This window comes from Spinacia oleracea, chromosome 6 (assembly GCF_020520425.1).
Source record: "Spinacia oleracea cultivar Varoflay chromosome 6, BTI_SOV_V1, whole genome shotgun sequence".
Taxonomy (NCBI): Eukaryota; Viridiplantae; Streptophyta; class Magnoliopsida; order Caryophyllales; family Amaranthaceae; genus Spinacia; species Spinacia oleracea.
In genome coordinates, this window is record NC_079492.1 from 1008825 (window position 1) to 1028636 (window position 19812).

General features: G+C 38.0%; 1 long non-coding RNA gene across 10 annotated transcripts; it reads left to right on the forward strand.

The window, feature by feature from the left end:
* The first annotated feature begins 4004 nt into the window (after positions 1-4004).
* LOC110777274 (uncharacterized) lies at positions 4005-11498 on the forward strand. Of its 10 annotated transcripts, XR_008923653.1 has the most exons (15): positions 4005-4239; positions 4574-4669; positions 4785-4840; positions 4935-5090; positions 5193-5277; positions 8249-8339; positions 8433-8597; positions 8695-8891; positions 9194-9212; positions 9390-9499; positions 10038-10145; positions 10324-10503; positions 10632-10697; positions 10806-10841; positions 11288-11498. It is a non-coding gene; the product is annotated as an uncharacterized lncRNA (long non-coding RNA). The 10 variants fall into 10 exon arrangements; XR_008923647.1 differs by having other exon boundaries at positions 10324-10697; positions 10806-10963; XR_008923651.1 differs by having other exon boundaries at positions 10324-10697.
* The last annotated feature ends 8314 nt before the right edge of the window (positions 11499-19812 follow it).

Sequence of the window (19812 nt, forward strand, 5' to 3'; positions counted from 1 at the left end):
ATGCAAGATGACTAGTAGTTCTGTTTCTTGAACTATGTGGACATGGCAATGTCATAATCATTTGCATAGATACTTACTTTGGGAAGACTAGTATCGGACAAGACCTATGAAACTTTACTGTAAGAGATGAAAGTCTGTCATAAGTAAATTTCATTAAATTATTAGACACTAAATCCTCAATACCTGAGTGATTTGAGATTACTTGTTTGAGAACTGGTTGCTTTGACGTTGACCAACCGTCGCACCGTAAAAGGAGGCTATAAAGGCAACGCTCAGGTAATCACCTATCAAACGAAGTCTAATCTCAAGATCGCAAGATTGGGATTGTCCTCCCATAAATCGGGATGAGATGCTTAAAAGTTGTACAAGGCCACTCGGAGAGCTAGAAACTGTGAAATGCATGGCCGTGCTCGGATGAATCATAGGCTATGATTATCTGTTTATTTGATCAGTTGAACTCTGAAACCGAGGAACACCTATGGACATAATAAGGATGACAACTCTTACCTTATGCTCAAGAGCAAGCATCGAGCGACAAAGGAATTAGGAAATGCACACTTGTCCCTAAGGACAAGTGGGAGACTGAAGGAAATAATGCCCTTGGTCCAAGTATGCATTCTATGTTAAGTCTAATAAATGCGGTTCAGTATTAATTAACAAGTTAATAATTCAGTGAGATCAAGTGAGCTGAATGCCTAGCTAGAGGCCGCTTCAGTTCAAGTGGAATTAATGATATTAATCCACAGCTTACTCTTGACTGAACCCGTAGGGTCACACAAATAGTACGTAAACGGATCAAGTATTTAATGGCATTAAATACTCCATCTATGAATATTCGGAACCGACGGATCTTGGTTTCAGTGGGAGCTAAGATCGTCACAGGCAAGAAATGAATACTCCGGAAACGATGATATTGCCGGAAACGGAAATATGGATCGTATCGGAAATATAAATATTATCCAAGTCGTAGATGTTGCCGGAAACGGAAACATGGTACGTATCGGAAAATATTATCGGAAATGGAAATATTACCAGAATCGGAAATATTGCCGGAAACGGAAATATTGTCAGAATCGGAAATATTACCGGAATCGGAAAATAATTCCGGAAACGGAAATATTAAATATTTGTTCGAAACGGAAATTAATTCCGGAATCGGAAATGTTAAATATTGTTCGTATCGGAAATGAATTCCGGAATCGGAAAATTTAATCGGAAGCGCATCGTACGAATAAGCATCGGACGAGGCCTGCCGGACGAGGCCCAGCACGAAGCCAGGCCATCGCCGTGCAAGCCAAGCGCGCCGCACAAACAGCCACGCCAGGCCCAGCGCAAGGCCAGGCCCAGCGCAAGGCCAGGCCCAGCAGGCTGCGCAGCGCGCACAACGCGCACAGCACGCGCAGCGCGCGCGGGCGCTGCGTGGGCTGCTGCTCGCGCGCACGCATGGGGGCCCATCGTGGCTGCCGTGCGTGTGTGTGCAAGTGTTTGTGTTCGTGCACGTTTCCTAAAACATGCAGAGTTCGGTTAATGATTAAATTCCTAATTCTATTTGATAAATTAATTAAATTAGAGTTCTTGTAGGATTCTAGGTTTAATTAATTTGTATCTGAATAGGATTTCGATTCCCTTTCCATACCCCTATAAATATGAGGCTAGGGCTCACAATTTATAACAAGTTTCAAAGTATTCAAAAGTGAGTTTTTTGAGAGAAAATTAAAACACACATCTTGCTCATAAAGTGCCGAAATTTTCTAGTACCTTAAGGGCGATTCTAGTTGGTCAATCTTAAGGCGGATCCGGACGTGCTGTGGACTATCTACGGAGGGACGACACTTGGAGTCCTAAAGACTTGTTCTTGTTCGGTTCGGGCGCAGCTAGGGAGGGCACGCAACAAAGAGTATGCATCTAAATTATGCTATATGATTATGTGTAAATAATATGTAATCCTGGGTTAATGGTTGTTTCCGCATGATTTATGTAATATCATATGTATCATAACCTAACACAACCCTCATGTTAATGTGCATGATGTGGAGTATCACTTTGGTGAGGAGGAACATGGTAGTAATTTCACAAGAGTCTTGCTTGGTTGATCACAAGTCTTGAAGCATTAAAATAAGATTGTTTTGGTTGTTGTTTATTAATTGTATGAATGTACATTGTTGAGTCTTGAGTTCACCTTTAATAAAATATTAATAAACGTAAAGTGCAACCAGAACAAGCTTCAAAACTCTTGGAACGTATATACCTTGAGTATGAACAATGGGGGGAGTCTTGCCGGAAAGCTCGTACTCCTACTAATGATACAAGACGTTGTTTCATTTATATTATACGCAGGAATTCTGTCGGTATGGCCCAACACTCGGTATGGCCCGATTTTATTATTATATATTTGGTGTATGGTTGGCTCCCATCACCTTTTCCCTTTGTGGATTATTCTTTTGGCCCGTTCGAAGCTTATTCTAATTAAATTGTGAGTCAAGAGTCGAGTCTTGTATCTCATGATTGTCTGATTTGTTACTATATGGCTTTTGCATGTTGATTAGTATTTAGTGAGTGATGCATGCTTTAGTTTCATTACTCTATGCTTTAAGTACTCAGCTTTTGCTGACTACGTTCTTTGTGTGTTTCTGGTCATGGCCTTTGCCTTAATGACCCTATGATGATCCATCATTTGCATTTGCATTGTTGGGGAGTAGAATAATATAGCAGGTTGGTAGATCAAGTACGATCGAAATCATGTGGCTTGGGATGATTGAGAGAGTTGCATGTTTTCGTTCTTTGAAACTATTTTATTTAATATTTTAATTATGTTTGAAATGTTTGAATTATTTATATTTTGGGTTTTGGGCCATTATGGTTCCAAATTGTAGGAGGCCTCAATATTAAATTTACTATGTTTTTAAAAGTTAGTTGACATTAAATTCCGCTGCGTAATTCTGGTAATAGCCTTAGCCGTTATCACGGTGGCGGTAATACTTTAGTAATTCCTTTATTTTAAGTTGGAAAATGGTTTTATAAAAGCAAGGAATTATTAGGGTGTTACGGTTAGTGCCCCTCCGTGTTTGACAAAGATTGACTCATTCTTGGATACATATCATATGCTTGTTGGTGTGTGTATATGAAATACCTATTTTACCCTTGCTTACATTTAACATTACTATTATTACCTACACTCACCAGCTCCGTAAGAAGACACGTAGCGTGTACTTGATTGTCCCTTTATTAATTGTTATCCAAATTTAAATTAAAGTGCCTATAAATAGGTAGATATAAAATCACAATGTAGACGCAACATTTCAATTGTCTTTTGGCAACAAAGGAAGACTGAAGAGCGAGAACTCTCAACCAATTTGAAGCAAGATAATAGGGCACTTTTCTCGCATTTTAACGATTAATTAACGTGCATTGCAATTCCTCCATTTTTTTTATTTAAATAAGGCAAAATACGTTTATTTATAATGTTTTCACTTTTATCAAAATTCTGATATTGATAAATGAGAAAATTTTAATGTGTCGATGGAAAAGTGTGAGAGATTAAATGACCCAATAGATTTAAGTGGTTATAATAATCATTATCACAAATTTATGTGATAATATAAAAGGTAATGCAAAAAACATTTTGGGACACCCAAAAAGGAAAACGTAAAGAACAAAAAGAGAGGGAGGGGAATAATATTTAATTTCAACTTATTCCAATTTTTTATGACAATTACTCCATCCGTATTTTATTAGAAGTCACATGTTGACCGGCAAGAGTATTAAGGAAGGAGAGTGAGATCTAATAAAAATAATAAAGCAAGTGGGGGGAAGGAGTAATAGACAAATAGAAAAAAGATCATTGAAAAATATTTTAATCTACAACCTTTTAAAAGTGTGGAGTTGAACTTCACTATTCATGCAATAGTCCCCTGACCAAAATGCCCTTGTATTCCTACCAATTATCGATTATGCCCTTCGTCACACCTAATGCCACGTTCCTTCGACTTAAAGAACTGCTTTCCTCTTTCCATTGCCTTTCCTCTCGCCCTTGCCTCTCTTCCCCCTCCATTCTTTTCTCTCTCAAGATCCGCCCCACCTCCCATGGCGTCGGCGCATCACGTCCATCGTCCCCCTGACCTAGGTCTTTCTTCTTCTTCCTTTTGCTTGCTCGAGCTTCCCCTTTCTCTTTCCTCCTGCTTCTCTTCTTGGTATAATCTCATCCCCCATCTCCAACTGAAGATTCTCTGCCTTTGAATGGTAAGCTCTTCAGAAATTGTTATCATTTTGAATTGTTTTAGAAGATTTACCAGTTTTTTCTTCGATATATTTGTTTAATTTGGTTTTGATTAAAGTGTTAATCTGAATTATGGGTTTTCTTCCTCCCGAGGTCTCTCTTTATCTCTCCTCTTTTTGTTCTTCTTAATTGTTGTTGTTAGAATAGAATAAATTTGATGTTGTGGATCTGGGTTTAAATTGTTGTTGTTCTTGGATTTTTTCCGGTCAATTTGGGTTGCTACAGTAGTTTACTTGGTCAATTTTGGGGAAAGTTGAAGCAATTGATTAATTCTTTGAATTTTTGGGGTTTAATTAGGTGGAAGCTTCTACTAATCAAGCTGCTGATAAGCAAATGCCTAATTACAGTCTTCCATGGAAGATCTTGTGTCGTGTAATCGACGTGCAATTGAAGGTTGGGATTTATTTTGTCGTAATTTCGGGGAATGTTTTGAGCATATAATAACGTATACAAGTAAAATAAGGATGTTTAATATTGTTGCATTTATCTTGCAATGGAAACTATATAGGCTGAAGCAGATACGACGAGGTGTATGCACAAGTGATGTGGCTTCCTCAACCTCAAGTAAGCGAGCTACTTTTTATGGAAAGTTTGGTTTGGACTTTTGGAGGAAATGGTTGTTTATTTTATAAAGTTTTGTGGTTGTTATTGATGGTAGCGAGAAGAGAGCTCCATTGAGAAGGAACCTCCACCGCCTCCACAACCGTATTTTCATGTACACTCTTTTTGTAAGACATTGACTGCTTCAGGCATGAGTACTCACGGAGGGTTCTCCGTGCTTAGGCGACATGCTGATAAATGCCTTCCACCTTTGGTGAGTGTTAATACTCTTAATAGGGTTTTCTTATGCGCCATGGTGATGATTGGCTTTTTGAGATTTTAATTTATTTGTATGCATCTATGTTTTATTTTATAGGATATGTCTCGACAACCACCTACACAAGAGTTGGTGGCCAAGGATCTACATTCAAATGAGTGGTGTTTCAGCCATATTTTTCGGGGTAAATTCTCACTCCATTACAAGTCTTCTCTATCATGTACTCCGTACAATTTTGTGTCGTGATGATGTTTGTAGAGCTATTTTTTCACACATGAGTGAGGCCTTCCATTTTAGTGTTGATATCTTTTCTTGCAATGTAACTCTTTACACCAATCATGTGAAGTGTCAAATTTAATTTTTCTTTCATTGATTTTTTATATTTTATTTTCTCCTGTTAAGTTATTGATGAAATATTAGTTCTATGCAGATGAAAGTTACATTCTCTTTACTTTTTTCTTCATTCCTTCTTTTTGCTCATTGCCTCGTTGAGGGTATTATTACTCGATGAGCTAGAACTGTAGTTACCAAGTATTGTCTGTGCTTTTTGAAAATGTTAGCACAAGTAATCCAACAAGGAAGTTGCTGTAACACCCCCGATTTACTAACTAGAAATAAATAAGAATATAAAATACTTTATAATAAATTTGCGGAAGCTTACACCTAAATCGGAGGTATCACCGCCACACTTGATCACATTGTCAAGTGCTAAGGCTTACAATACTCAAACTATTACAACTCAATTACTAAGTGGTCTATTTAAACTGTACAACTGAAAAATATTAAACTGTCATAAAAGACTAAACGATAATATTGAGCTCCTTCAACTTGTAATTGCATCTTTCACGATCGATCTGCTCCAGTCAATCTTGACTGCTCACCATAGTGGACAAATTCCAAAAGGATCGTCGCAGGGCCACCATAAGAAAAAGACATGGCCGCAAACACACATAGCAAATAAACACACACGTCAGCAAAAGGCTGAGTAATCACCTGAAATAAAAACATACCAATATAGAATAATAAATGCTCATTTAAACAATGTAGTATGAAACTACATTTCAAGTATAGTCCCAAAAGAATACTTAGCTCCATAGCCTATAGATACTCTAGATCTTCCTTTCAACTGAACCTCAATATATTGATATAATCTTTTTCCTCTACTAAACTTACTTAAACCAATAGGTGCCATATTTGCTCTTTGTTCTATACCTAGCCTTGGACATGGGTAATTTGAATAATAAACCAACAAGTATAAAAACTTGAAACTCTCAATAGCTACTAGAAAGACTCTCTGAGTCAAGGCCACTTTTGGACCAAATCCCACTTTTGGAGATATGAAGAAAAATAAAGATTGTATCTTGCTCTTCTACTAATGGTTATCATCTCCTCACCAACATGCCAAGGACTAAGGTCTATAACGTCGAGCCTCTAACCAAGAATATATAATTTCTCAACCTTTTTCTCGTTATCCCATAATCTGCTCAATACTCATTTAGGGTTAAAGTATATATGTTTCTCATTAATGGCACATGATCCCAAAATCATATAATATCATTTACATAAGTATGCAAGTTGCTCTTCAACTCATCTAGGTCAATAAAACTAATACCAATAACAATTTCTTAATCAATCCCAAAATATTAGTACATTGGTACTATATATACGCTAATCATTATTTAGCCAAATTTAATCTGCCTTGGAATAACCTAACAAATCTATGTAAACTATAACCATAATAAGCCAAACAAAAGTGCCACTAGAACAATTTTTCCTGATAGCACGCAAGTAGAGCTAGATTAGCAACAATAACTCCAAAAACTTGGGATTACTATACAAGCATACATATAAAGAAAACACAACACATCAAATCGGTAAAATATAATTTCACATAATAACTACTCCTAATACAATTAAACACTCGTAGGGAAAACAAACAGACTATACACGAATAATTCGGAAGGCTAAGTGCGCGTGATTACAACTAATAATTTACACGAACGATTAGAAGGGACTAAGCGTGATTACAACTAATAATATACACAAGTAATTGGAAGGGACTAAGCGTGATTACCTTCCGAGATAATAATTCCATAATTAAATGCAATTCCACACTTATTGAGATCGAGACAAATTAAAGGGCGTTGCTGCTGCTCATTGCTCAATAGTGATCGATGAACAATTTGTTTTGGTTTGCTAAGGAATATTAAACACATGATCCTGGATAAAATGAATTGGATGGTTTCTTCTTGCTTGTTGCCCAAAGTAAGGATTTTGATAATGGAGGTAAGTTGTTTTTATTTTCTCACGGCTCAAGTTACTCTCGACCAAGAGAAACAACACAGGACGGCTAAACCTATTAGAAAATATTTAGGGCTAACAGAATTATGGAATATATAGTACTTATAATAAGAGTCCTACTAAATTTAAAATAGCATTTTTAAATTTTCCAAAAATATTAAAAAAAAGACTAACTAAAAGCGAAAAATCATTTAATAATAATATTTTTAATTTTTTTTTTGCTATAAAATATATTTTACGAAATCATGAAATATTGGGGTATTATAATCTATCCCCCTTAAAAGAAGTTTCGTCCCGAAACTTAAAGTCAAAAAAAATACAGGGTATTACAATCTACCCTCCTTAAAAGAAGTTTTCTCCCGAAACTTAAAGTTAAAAATATAAGGTATTATAATCTACCCTCCTTAAAAGAAATATTGTCCCGAAACTTAATTTAGAAAAACTTTGTTACTTTAGTTTCAAATGTTAAAGACTAATTTTTTTTTTTGTTTTTTTTTTTTTTTTTTTTTTTTTACAAAGAATAAATAAATTATAACAAACTTTTGCGACATAAAATATTAGGGATATTACAGTTGCATCTTACGGTTGTTGGATACTTGGATCATCAGATCACTCAGCTGAACCATCAGTAACAACTAACAAGGATCACATATTCACTAATATATGTGATTGATGGGTCCTTGGATGTTTTTGTCTTTTGTCCATGGATAGCATGATCATTTAGTGTTGCTGGCATTTGTAGATCAGTCTTTGTACTCGTTTAAAGCTGCATCGTGAGACTTATTTTGTAATTTAGCTTGTATATAGTATTTGTGGTTAATAAAACCATTCTGACTTGATTTCTTGAATGCCAGGTCAACCCAGGAGGCATCTGCTTCAAAGTGGTTGGAGTGTGTTTGTTAGCTCAAAGAGACTTGTAGCTGGTGATGCATTTATTTTTCTAAGGTTTGTTATCTTCTCTTCATCTCTTGTAATGTGTTTTGCAATATGTGACAGTTTGAGGCTGAACTGTTCTTTTCCTTTTCCTGAATATTGTAGAGGTGAGAATGGCGAACTTTACGTTGGAGTGAGGCGTGCCATGAGGCAGTAAGGTGTTGTACCGTCATCCGTCATATCAAGCCATAGTATGAATCTTGGGGTTCTGGCAACAGCACTGCATGCAATCAACTCTGGGACCATGTTTACCGTTTATTACAAACATAGGTGTGTTAAATGTCATGTCTATGTCGATTTATATGTCACTGGACCCTGAAATGCCCTTCAACTTCTTCCAATTTATCGTTTTTGCCCTCTTTCTCAGATATATGGACACGTCGTACCATCTTGCTCCTCCACGTTGCTTCAGCCTCAGACCCTTTCTTTACGTTCAGCCCTGACCTAGGTCTTTCTTCTTCTTCCTTTTGCTTGCTCGAGCTTCCCCTTTCTCTTTCCTCCTGCTTCTCTTCTTGGTATAATCTCATCCCCCATCTCCTACCGAAGATTCTCTGCCTTTGAATGGTAAGCTCTTCAGAAATTGTTATCATTTTCAATTGTTTTAGAAGATTTACCAGTTTTTTCTTCGATATATTTGTTTAATTTGGTTTTGATTAAAGTGTTAATCTGAATTATGGTTTTTCTTCCTCTCGAGGTCTCTCTTTCTCTCTCCTCTTTTTGTTCTTCGTAATTGTTTTTCTCATTTCCGAAAATTTCTTGGTGTTTCAAGGTTAATGTTGTGTTTGCAATCTGATAGTGTTTCTCCTCTCTTTCTCCAACATCAACAACTATCCTAACTATTCAATTTTTGTTGTTGATTTTTGCAGTTCCCTGGGTTCGAATGAGGTGAGTATATTATTGTCAATCTCGATCTGAAGTTAGGGTTTGATCCTAAATTTCTTTTTGGAAAAGAAATGATTTTGCAGCAGCTATTTCCTATTTACCTCCTTATGTTGATTGTATTTATTTATTTCTCGTGGATTGTTTTTGTCATTTAATCAAATGTTTTCGTCTTCTACGTAGTTTCCGGTGGTATTCACGCTATTTCTCAACGTGGGGATGAATGATTCAATTATAGGGTTCGATTCTTTGCGGCTCCAGTTCAGGTTGTTTTCGTGATCCAATCTCGGCTGGTGAGCATTCTCTTTGAGAATTAGGGATTTCATAGAAATTAATTACAGGTTATTGAATTTATGGCTTTTGTACGCCGTTGGTTGAGTTTAGATTAATGCATAAAATCAGTTCTAATGTCAAATTGATTTTTGCCACTTTTGAGTATTGCACCTAAGTGATTGGGGGTGGGGGGTGGCTTTTGAATTTACTTTGATTGTCACGATCCAATGTACTCTTTGATTCAATTTATCAGAACAGACTCTTATCAAAATTGCGAACAGACTTTGACTTATGAGATTAGTTCCAAATTTAAAAGGATTTGTTCAGATACCTGATATCTAATTGATATATAAAGAAGTAGTTATACTCTTGACTAATACGCCTCCAACAAAGTTTCTTGAGAACTCATATTATTATTTGTGGCAACCAATGCTGCAACAGACTATGTTAAGATTATCGCTAAAGCAACCATTTTATAATATTAAGAAAATGGATACAACGTGAGATTATTTGACATTTTGTTGTACTCGTTGCCTTTGTCTGTTTTGCACATAACAGGTTTGGCATGGGTGCTGGATCAGAAGCTTCTAAGACATCTGATGCCTATGTTGGAGCAGAAGCGTCTAAGACATCTGAGGATCAGAAGAGAAAGGCTAGAGCAGAGAGGTGCGGCTCAAGCTGTCATCAGTGCTTTGGTTTGTTTATCAAAATATTTTCCAGGATGGCTGCCTACCTTTCCATTTTTTATTCCAGTTTGGTGGTTCCAAATGTCCAATATCAACCATTACCCTATATGCTTTCATTGCTGCTCCGAACCTTATATGGTGTGTGAAACTTGGCTCAGGTTTGGATTTCCTGTGTCACCTGACGAAGAAGTAAAAAAGAAAGCTCGTCTTGCCAGATTCGGTTCTGACACTAACACAGACGCTAAGACAGACACAAAGGCAGAAACAAAGGCAGAAACAAAGACAGACACCAAGACAGACACTCTTGAAGAAGACAAAAAGAAAGCATGGGCACTCAGGTCAGGTTCTTTATCATTTATACTCTTCTGTATGGTATTATTCTTTTTATGGTGACGACTAATATGTCTCTATGTAATTGATATTGGTGATATCTCTCCTATAATTTTTCATGATATATTTACACAAGTTCGCACAACCTCCTTCAAAGGTAGCAGATCATATAAATGGAAAGGAAGATGTTGGTTCGGTAAAGGTAAGAAATGTGTTACACCTGATAATTACTAATCTGAAAATGTTAAAAGCTTTCCTGAACTTTAGTTTGCTGAAGTCATCCTCATTTCATTTTTACATAATACTGCAGTAGCAGAAAACACTGTCGAAGGGGCTTGACAAACTGGTGCAGTTACTTCTCGTAGTAGTACATTTTGTATATCTGAATTTACTCTCAAGTATGCTGCCCTGGATGTCACGTTTCTTAGTCGTTTCTGAATGAAATTTGTTTACTTTGGTCATCTGCAGGTGTAGTGTAACTTTTTTCCTCTCATTCTATGGCCTCTATACTTTTGACAACCTATTCAGTTTCATCATTTTCAATTGTTTTAGAAGATTTACCAGTTTTTTCTTCGATATATTTGTTTAATTTGGTTTTGATTAAAGTGTTAATCTGAATTCTGGTTTTTCTTCCTCTCGAGGTCTCTCTTTCTCTCTCCTCTTTTTGTTTTTCGTAATTGTAGTTATTTTTCTCATTTTTGGAAATTTCTTGGTGTTTCAAGGTTAATGTTGTGTTTGCAATCTGTTTGTGGATCTGTTGAGCTTGAATTTGATCTCGGTTGCATTTTGTAGGGTTTCTCCTTCTAGATCTTTTGATTGGTTGATGCGGCGGTGAAAGCAAACAGAGATCCAAGTTGCTTCAAGTTCAGTAGGATAAATTACACGAATAAACCCTCGCTTGTTAGGTTATGATACATATGACAATTCATAAATCATGCGGAAAAACCATAAAGCCAGGAAAACATATTATTTACACATAATCATTTAGCATAGTTTAGATGCATACTCTTTGTTGCGTGCCCTCCCTAGCTGCGCCCGAACCGAACAAGAACAAGTCTTTAGGACTCCAAGTGTCGTCCCTCCGTAGATAGTCCACAGCACGTCCGGATCCGCCTTAAGATTGACCAACTAGAATCGCCCTTAAGGTACTTAGAATTTTCGGCACTTTATAGGCAATTGTATGACTGAATTTTGCTCTCAAAAACTCACTTTGAATACTTGAAATGCTCTATGTAAATGTGTGACCCTAGGCACCTATTTATAGAGTTATGGAAAAGGATTTGGAATCCTATTAGGATACTAATTTATTTAATTATAATCCTACTAGGACTCTAATTAAATAAACTAAATCTTTTAGGATTAGATTTAATCATATGACAAATCCCGATAGCTTTAGGATTCGAGTAGCACACAAAAACACACGCACGCACAGCAGCCCACGAGGGGCGCCATGCGCGCGCGCGCAGCCCGCGAGCTCGCAGCCCATTGCCGCAAGCCCACACGCTGCCGTAGCCTTGGCGCGCGCTGGGCCTGGCGCAGCCTTGGCTGGTGCGTTTGTGGCGCGCTGGCTTGCTGGGCGATGGCCCAGCTTCGTGCTGGGCCTTCGTCTGGCAGACCTCGTCCGATGCTAATTCGTACGATACGCTTCCGATTAATTTCCCCATTCCGGAATTCATTTCCGATACGAACAATATTCAATATTTCCGATTCCAGAATCAATTTCCGTTTCGAACAAATATTTAATATTTCCGTTTTCGATAATATTTTCCGATACGTACCATGTTTCCGTTTCCGGCAACATCTACGACTTGGATAATATTTATATTTCCAATACGATCCATATTTCCGTTTCCGGCAATATTATCGTTTCCGGAGTATTCATTTCTTGCCTGTGACGATCTCAGCTCCCACTGAAACCAAGATCCGTCGATTCCGAATATCCATAGATGGAGTATTTAATGCCATTAAATATTTGATCCGTTTACGTACTATTTGTGTGACCCTACGGGTTCAGTCAAGAGTAAGCTGTGGATTAATATCATTAATTCCACTTGAACTGAAGCGGCCTCTAGCTAGGCATTCAGCTCACTTGATCTCACTGAATTATTAACTTGTTAATTAATACTGAACCGCATTTATTAGACTTAACATTGAATGCATATTTGGACCAAGGGCATTATTTCCTTCAGTCTCCCACTTGTCCTTAGGGACAAGTGTGCATTTCCTAATTCCTTTGTCGCTCGATGCTTGCTCTTGAACATAAGGTAAGAGTTGTCATCCTTATTATGTCCAGAGGTGTTTCTCGGTTTCAGAGTTCAACTGATCAAATAAACAGATAATCATAGCCTATGATTCATCCGAGCACGGCCATGCATTTCACAGTTTCTAGTGAAGGAAATAATGCCCTTGATCCAAGTATGCATTCTATGTTAAGTCTAATAAATGCGGTTCAGTATTAATTAACAAGTTAATAATTCAGTGAGATCAAGTGAGCTGAATGCCTAGCTAGAGGCCGCTTCAGTTCAAGTGGAATTAATGATATTAATCCACAGCTTACTCTTGACTGAACCCGTAGGGTCACACAAATAGTACGTAAACGGATCAAGTATTTAATGGCATTAAATACTCCAACTATGGATATTCGGAATCGACGGATCTTGGTTTCAGTGGGAGCTGAGATCGTCACATGCAAGAAATGAATACTCCGGAAACGATGATATTGCCGGAAACGGAAATATGGATCGTATCGGAAATATAAATATTATCCAAGTCGTAGATGTTGCCGGAAACGGAAACATGGTACGTATCGGGAAATATTATCGGAAATGGAAATATTGCCGGAATCGGAAATATTGCCGGAAACGGAAATATTGTCAGAATCGGAAATATTATCGGAATCGGAAAATAATTCCGGAAACGGAAATATTAAATATTTGTTCGAAACGGAAATTAATTCCGGAATCGAAAATATTAAATATTGTTCGTATCGGAAATAAATTCCGGAATCGGGAATTTAATCGGAAGCGTATCGTACAAATAAGCATCGGACGAGGCCTGCCGGACGAGGGCCCAGCACGAAGCCAGGCCATCGCCCAGCAAGCCAAGCGCGCCACACGAACAGCCAAGGCCACGCCAGGCCCAGCGCAAGGCCAGGCCCAGCAGGCCGTGGCAGCGCGCACAGCCCACGCAGCGCGCGCAGCTGCGGCAGTGGGCTGCGAGCATTGCTGCAGCTCGCGTGGGCTTGTAGCTCGCGTGGGCCGTGCGGCCGTGTGGGCTGTGCGCGGGCATGGCCTGCACGCTTGCGGGTCATGCTCGCGTAAGTGTTTGTGTTCGCATTCGAAACCTAAAACGTGCAGAATTCGTTTAATGATTAAATTCCTAATTCTATTTGATAAATTAATTAAATAAGAGTTTTATTATAATTCTAATTTAATTAATTCGTATCCTAATATGATTCCAATTCTCTTTCCATACCCCTATAAATATGTGGCCTGGGTTCACAATTAATAACGAGTTATTCAAGTATTCAAAGTGAGTTTTTGAGAGAAAAATTCAGTCACACATCTTGCTCAAAAGTGCCGAAAATTTATAGTACCTTAGGGGCGATTCTAGTTGGTCAATCTTAAGGCGGATCCGGACGTGCTGTGGACTATCTACGGAGGGACGACACTTGGAGTCCTAAAGACTTGTTCGGTTCGGGCGCAGCTAGGGAAGGCACGCAACAAAGAGTATGCATCTAAATTATGCTATATGATTATGTGTAAATAATATGTATTCCTGGCTTAATGGTTGTTTCCGCATGATTTATGAATTGTCATATGTATCATAACCTAACAGTGGTATCACGAGCCTCTTATTATTTTCATAATCTAAATTGCATGAACATGGTTAAATATTACAAATTTGCAAGAATTAAAAGGGGTGATTAATTTTCGTAATTGTTAATTAATTGCAAATTGCGTATATTTAATTATACGTACGCAGTTTTTCGGCAGTTTCTTCGTTACTCATCCAAATCGAGTGATTTTTGTGTCAATTCCGCATGTAAAAGGCATTCTAAAATTTTGACAAAAGTAGTATTTTTCTGCCGAACCCAGAATTCTCAAATTCGAAGCCTAACTATGACTTTTCGAAGGTTTTAGTTTTTCGAATGCAAAATTTCGTAAATTTAAAATGTTAAATTAAATATTTGCGATTCTTGCTGATAAATCTTGAATTTTTGATTGACCTACTATATATGTTTAACAAGTTTGAATGCCTAGCCTTGTTAATTATGCAATCTAATTTGTAATTATGATTAATTTGCTGAAAATTGGAATAATTTAGAATTAATTTGATTTTCATAATTAGTTATAATTTAATTAGAAACCTATGATTAAAAACAACCATAAAAAAATTGTAAATTTATGATAAATTTTAAATTTTTATGACCTAGGCTTGAATCCATGATAATCGGAAATCAATTGAATAATAAATTTTCGATTTTTCGCCCTAAAATTATGAAATTAATATTAATTTATTAATTTGTCATTAATTTTAAATATAAATTTTAAATTTTATGCGATTCGTTCATATAACTTGCACGCACAAAGCAATGGACGCTACGTGTTACCCTTAAGGGGTGTTGTATAGTGCGGGCATGCGACGACGAGCAAGGGAGCTCGTCGCCCATGCGGCACGAATGCAATGAGCAAGGGCATGGTGCACGAGCACAAGGCAGCAGCCCTGCCTTGTGTCGTGGGCCACGAGCTATGGACGAATGGGCATGGGCGAAGGCAAGGCACGGCAGTCGCGTGTGGGCAGCAAGCGAGCTGCGCCACAACGCGCACTGCCTCGCGCAAGCGCGCGCAGCGAGCGCAAGCTCGCGTGCCATGAGCGCTGCGCCCAGCTTCGATCGCGCGCAGCAAGCAATTGCTCGCGCACAGCGAGCGATGGCTCACGCACAGCGAGCGATGGCTCGCGTGCATCGAGCGCTGGAGCGCGCGCAGCAAGCGCTGGCGAGCGCGCACAGCGAGCGATGGCTCGCGTGCATCGAGCGCTGGCGCGCGCGCAGCGAGCACCAGCTTGTGCGATGGCTTGCGATGGGTAGATGCAGCAGCTATGCGACGAGCGCATGGGCTGCGCGCACATGGCCAGCGATGGCTGTGTGCGTGTGGCCCATGGGCGTGCGATGCGTAGGGTGTTTGCATTGCGATTAGATCGTTTTGAATGTTTAATTTGAAATTTTCAGTTTACGTAATTTTAATTAATTTTAAAATTAATAATTTAAATTATTTTCTTGGATTTTAATTTTGAATATTGTAATTATAATAAATTTTATTTATTCTAATTATTTTACTAAAATTAAAATCATGAATTAATTTAAATACGACTGAAATCAAATTTTTGGATTCAATTATAAATTTATATGAGCTTTAAATTTTAATTAAATTTGTATGTTTCCGGTTAGACTTGAAATACATTTTTATGTTTAAAATTAGTAAAGCATATGAATTTATTGGTTTAAGTGGGGGCGCTTTTTAGTCATAAACTCTTGATTAGGTCTACAAATCCTTAAGGTTAAAACAACTTGATTAGAATTAATAAGGACTGAATAATTGGTAGATTATTGGTGCCCTTGATTAATTGCTGCAAATGTTTACGTGGTGCATAATGTGTTTTACTAACCAGCTATGTGGGCCATTCATGATAATGAATGGGTGAATGGTATATATTGTATATGTACTGTTTTGCAGGTTATGAAATGACTAGTATGGCCCAAATAGGATAGAAAATATGGTCTGCGTACCATTAATTTGAATGTAATTGGTCTAAAGTACCAAAGTTGTTTTTCAATTCAAATATGGTCTGCGTACCATCAAATAGTTGTAATTAGTTTTAATTATAGCTTATCCTATTTGAAGAAAATGGTGCCTCCCACGGAGATTTTCGAGACGGACTTTGAAGTTAAAGCTTCAAGATGAAGTCGGGCCATACTAGATCACATTTATCTTATGCATGCTTTAAGTTATTTATTGCTTTAAATATGTCTTAATTATGCATAAGATTGTGGCTTGATTATGTTGCATGATTAAGGATTTTAGTTCACTTAAAATCTAACCAACATAGTAAGAGCCTTAAGTTCCAAACTTAAAAATTGAGTTAAAAGGTGCCATGCCAAAATATACACTTGCTTGGATATCCTTTACATCAATCTAGTAATAGTTTTCGCTGAGCGAGGTGTTACTTATTGGTCCTAAAGGGGCAAGGTACACAATTAATTGTGAGTACATGTTAGTTTTGGTGAAACTCAACGATGTAAGTAAGGAGTCCTTTTATGTCGTGGCAAAATCGATAGGTTTACCTAATAAGTTCTTAGACGTACCTATCAACCAAGAATAGTTTCTAGACTATTAGCAAAAGGCTTTTGCTTACCTAAGATGTTTTAGGATTAAGTCGACAAACTGTGCTTAGTTCTTCAATGATTTTAGGATCTTGGAATCATTTTATTCACACCTGCCGGAACACATAACTTGAATAAAATGCTTAATAAACATTGAATTATGCATGTATGCTAGAATTTAAGTTTATTAAGAGAAACTGTGAATGGTTATTTATTTGTTTATTCTTTTCAATTGTAGTTTTTAATATGGCAAACAACAATTCATTCAACATTCGATCAATTCTCGAAAAGGAGAAGTTGAACGGGAAAAACTTCCTTGACTGGCAAAGGAACTTGCAAATAGTTCTTATGCAGGAAGAAAAGGAGTATGTCCTAGATGAGGCGATGCCCGAAGCCGCAGGCGACGGGGTCACTCAGGCAGCCCTCAATCGTTGGATTGATACCAACAAGGATGTGAAATGTCTAATGCTCGCCACCATGAGTGCGGATCTGCAGAAAACGTTCATCAACTCAGATGCTTTCACAATCATCAGTGAGTTGAAGAACATGTTCCAAGATCTGGCTCGAGTCGAAAGATTCGAGACTCATAGGCAAATTCTTGAGACCAAGCTTAAGAAAGGCGAGCCCGTAAGTCCACATGTTCTCAAAATGATTGGACTCATTGAGAATATGAGTCGGCTGGATCAGCAATTTTCTCAGGAAATGGCTATAGACACCATCCTCCATTCTCTTCATAGCGGGTATGATCAGTTCAAACTGAACTACAGTATGAATAGTCTGGACAAAACGCTCACTGAGCTTCACGGTATGCTGAAGACCGCTGAAAAGACGCTCAAAAGTGATAAGCAGGATGTGCTTATGGTGCGTGGGGGCAAGTTCAAGAAATCTGGAAAGAAGAGGAATGCTAAGAAAGGTGGCAACAAGGCCAGCCCAACTAAGCAAACTGGCGCCAAATCTGTAAAGAGGAAGGTCAGTCAACCCACTTCTGAATCCGAATGCTTCTACTGCAAGAAGAAGGGGCATTGGAAGAGAGATTGCTTGAAGCTAAAGGAAGATCAGAAGAACGGAACAGTCGTTCCATCTTCAGGTATTTTTGTTATAGACTGTATACTTGCTAATTCAACTTCTTGGGTATTAGATACAGGTTGTGGCTCACACTTATGTTCCAATCCACAGGGACTAAGAAGAAGTAGAAAGTTAAGCAAGGGTGAAGTCGACCTACGAGTGGGAAATGGAGCACGGATTGCTGCATTAGCTGTAGGAACTTACTATTTGTCGTTGCCCTCCGGGCTAGTTTTGGAACTGGAAGAGTGTTTCCATGTGTCCAAGTCTTACTAAAAACATCATTTCAGTTTCTTGCTTAGATGCTAAGGGATTTTCCTTTTTAATAAAAGACAATAGTTGTTCGTTTTATTTTAAAGAGATGTTTTATGGATCTGCTAGATTAGTCAATGGACTTTATTTATTAGATCACGACAAACAAGTATATAACATAAATACCAAAAAGGCCAAAAAGGATGATTCAGATCTCACCTATCTGTGGCATTGTCGATTAGGCCATATAAACTTGAAACGCTTAGAAAGACTTCAAAAGGAAGGAATTCTAGAACCATTTGACTTAGAGGATTATGGTAAATGCGAATCATCAAAATGACAAAGCAACCTTTCTCTAAAGTTGGAGAAAGAGCAAATGAACTATTGGGTTTAATCTATACAGATGTATGTGGACCAATGAGTACAAATGCTAGAGGTGGTTTCAGCTACTTTATCACTTTCACTGATGACTTCAGTAGATATGGTTATGTCTACCTAATGCAGCATAAGTCTGAATCCTTTGACAAATTCAAGGAATTTCAGAGTGAAATAGAGAATCAATTAGGCAAGAAGATTAAGGCACTGCGGTCTGATAGAGGCGGTGAATATCTGAGCTATGAATTTGATGACCATCTGAAAGAATGTGGAATTCTATCAGAATTGACTCCTCCTGGAACACCACAATGGAACGGTGTGTCGGAACGGAGGAACAGAACCTTGCTAGACATGGTCAGGTCAATGATGGGTCAGGCCGAACTTCCATTAGAATTTTGGGGACATGCACTAAATACAGCTGCACTCACTATAAATAGAGCTCCGTCTAAAGCTGTCGAAAAGACTCCATACGAATTATGGTTTGGAAAGCCTCCAAATGTGTCTTTTCTTAAGATTTGGGGATGTGAAGTATACGTCAAACGATTAATTTCAGACAAACTTCATCCAAAATCTGACAAATGTATCCTTGTGGGCTATCCAAAGGAAACAAAGGGGTATTACTTCTACAATACATCCGAGAACAAGGTGTTTGTTGCTCGAGATGGTGTCTTTTTGGAGAAAGATCACATTTCCAAAATGACAAGTGGGAGAAAAGTAGACCTCGAAGAAATTCGAGTCGAACAACAAACTCTAGAGAATGCTCAAGATGACATTCAGGATGAAACTCAGAGATCTTTAGAAGAATCTGGTGAGAATCATGGTCAATCTAGAAATGTTACCCCGCGTAGATCGCAAAGATATAGATCTCAACCGGAAAGGTACTTAGGTATTTTGACGAACGAAAGCTATGACGTTCTATTACTTGAAAGTGATGAACCTGCGACTTACAAACAAGCTATGACGAGCCCTAGCTCCAAGCAATGGCAAGAAGCCATGCAATCTGAATTAGACTCCATGTCTGAAAACCAAGTATGGGATTTGGTCGATTTGCCAGATGGCTACCAAGCCATTGGAAGCAAATGGGTTTTCAAACTGAAAAAGGACAAGGATGGGAAACTTGAAGTTTTCAAAGCTAGATTGGTTGCAAAAGGTTACAGGCAAGTCCACGGTGTGGATTACGATGAAACCTTTTCACCAGCTGCAATGCTAAAGTCTATTCGGATAATGTTAGCAATCGTTGCATATT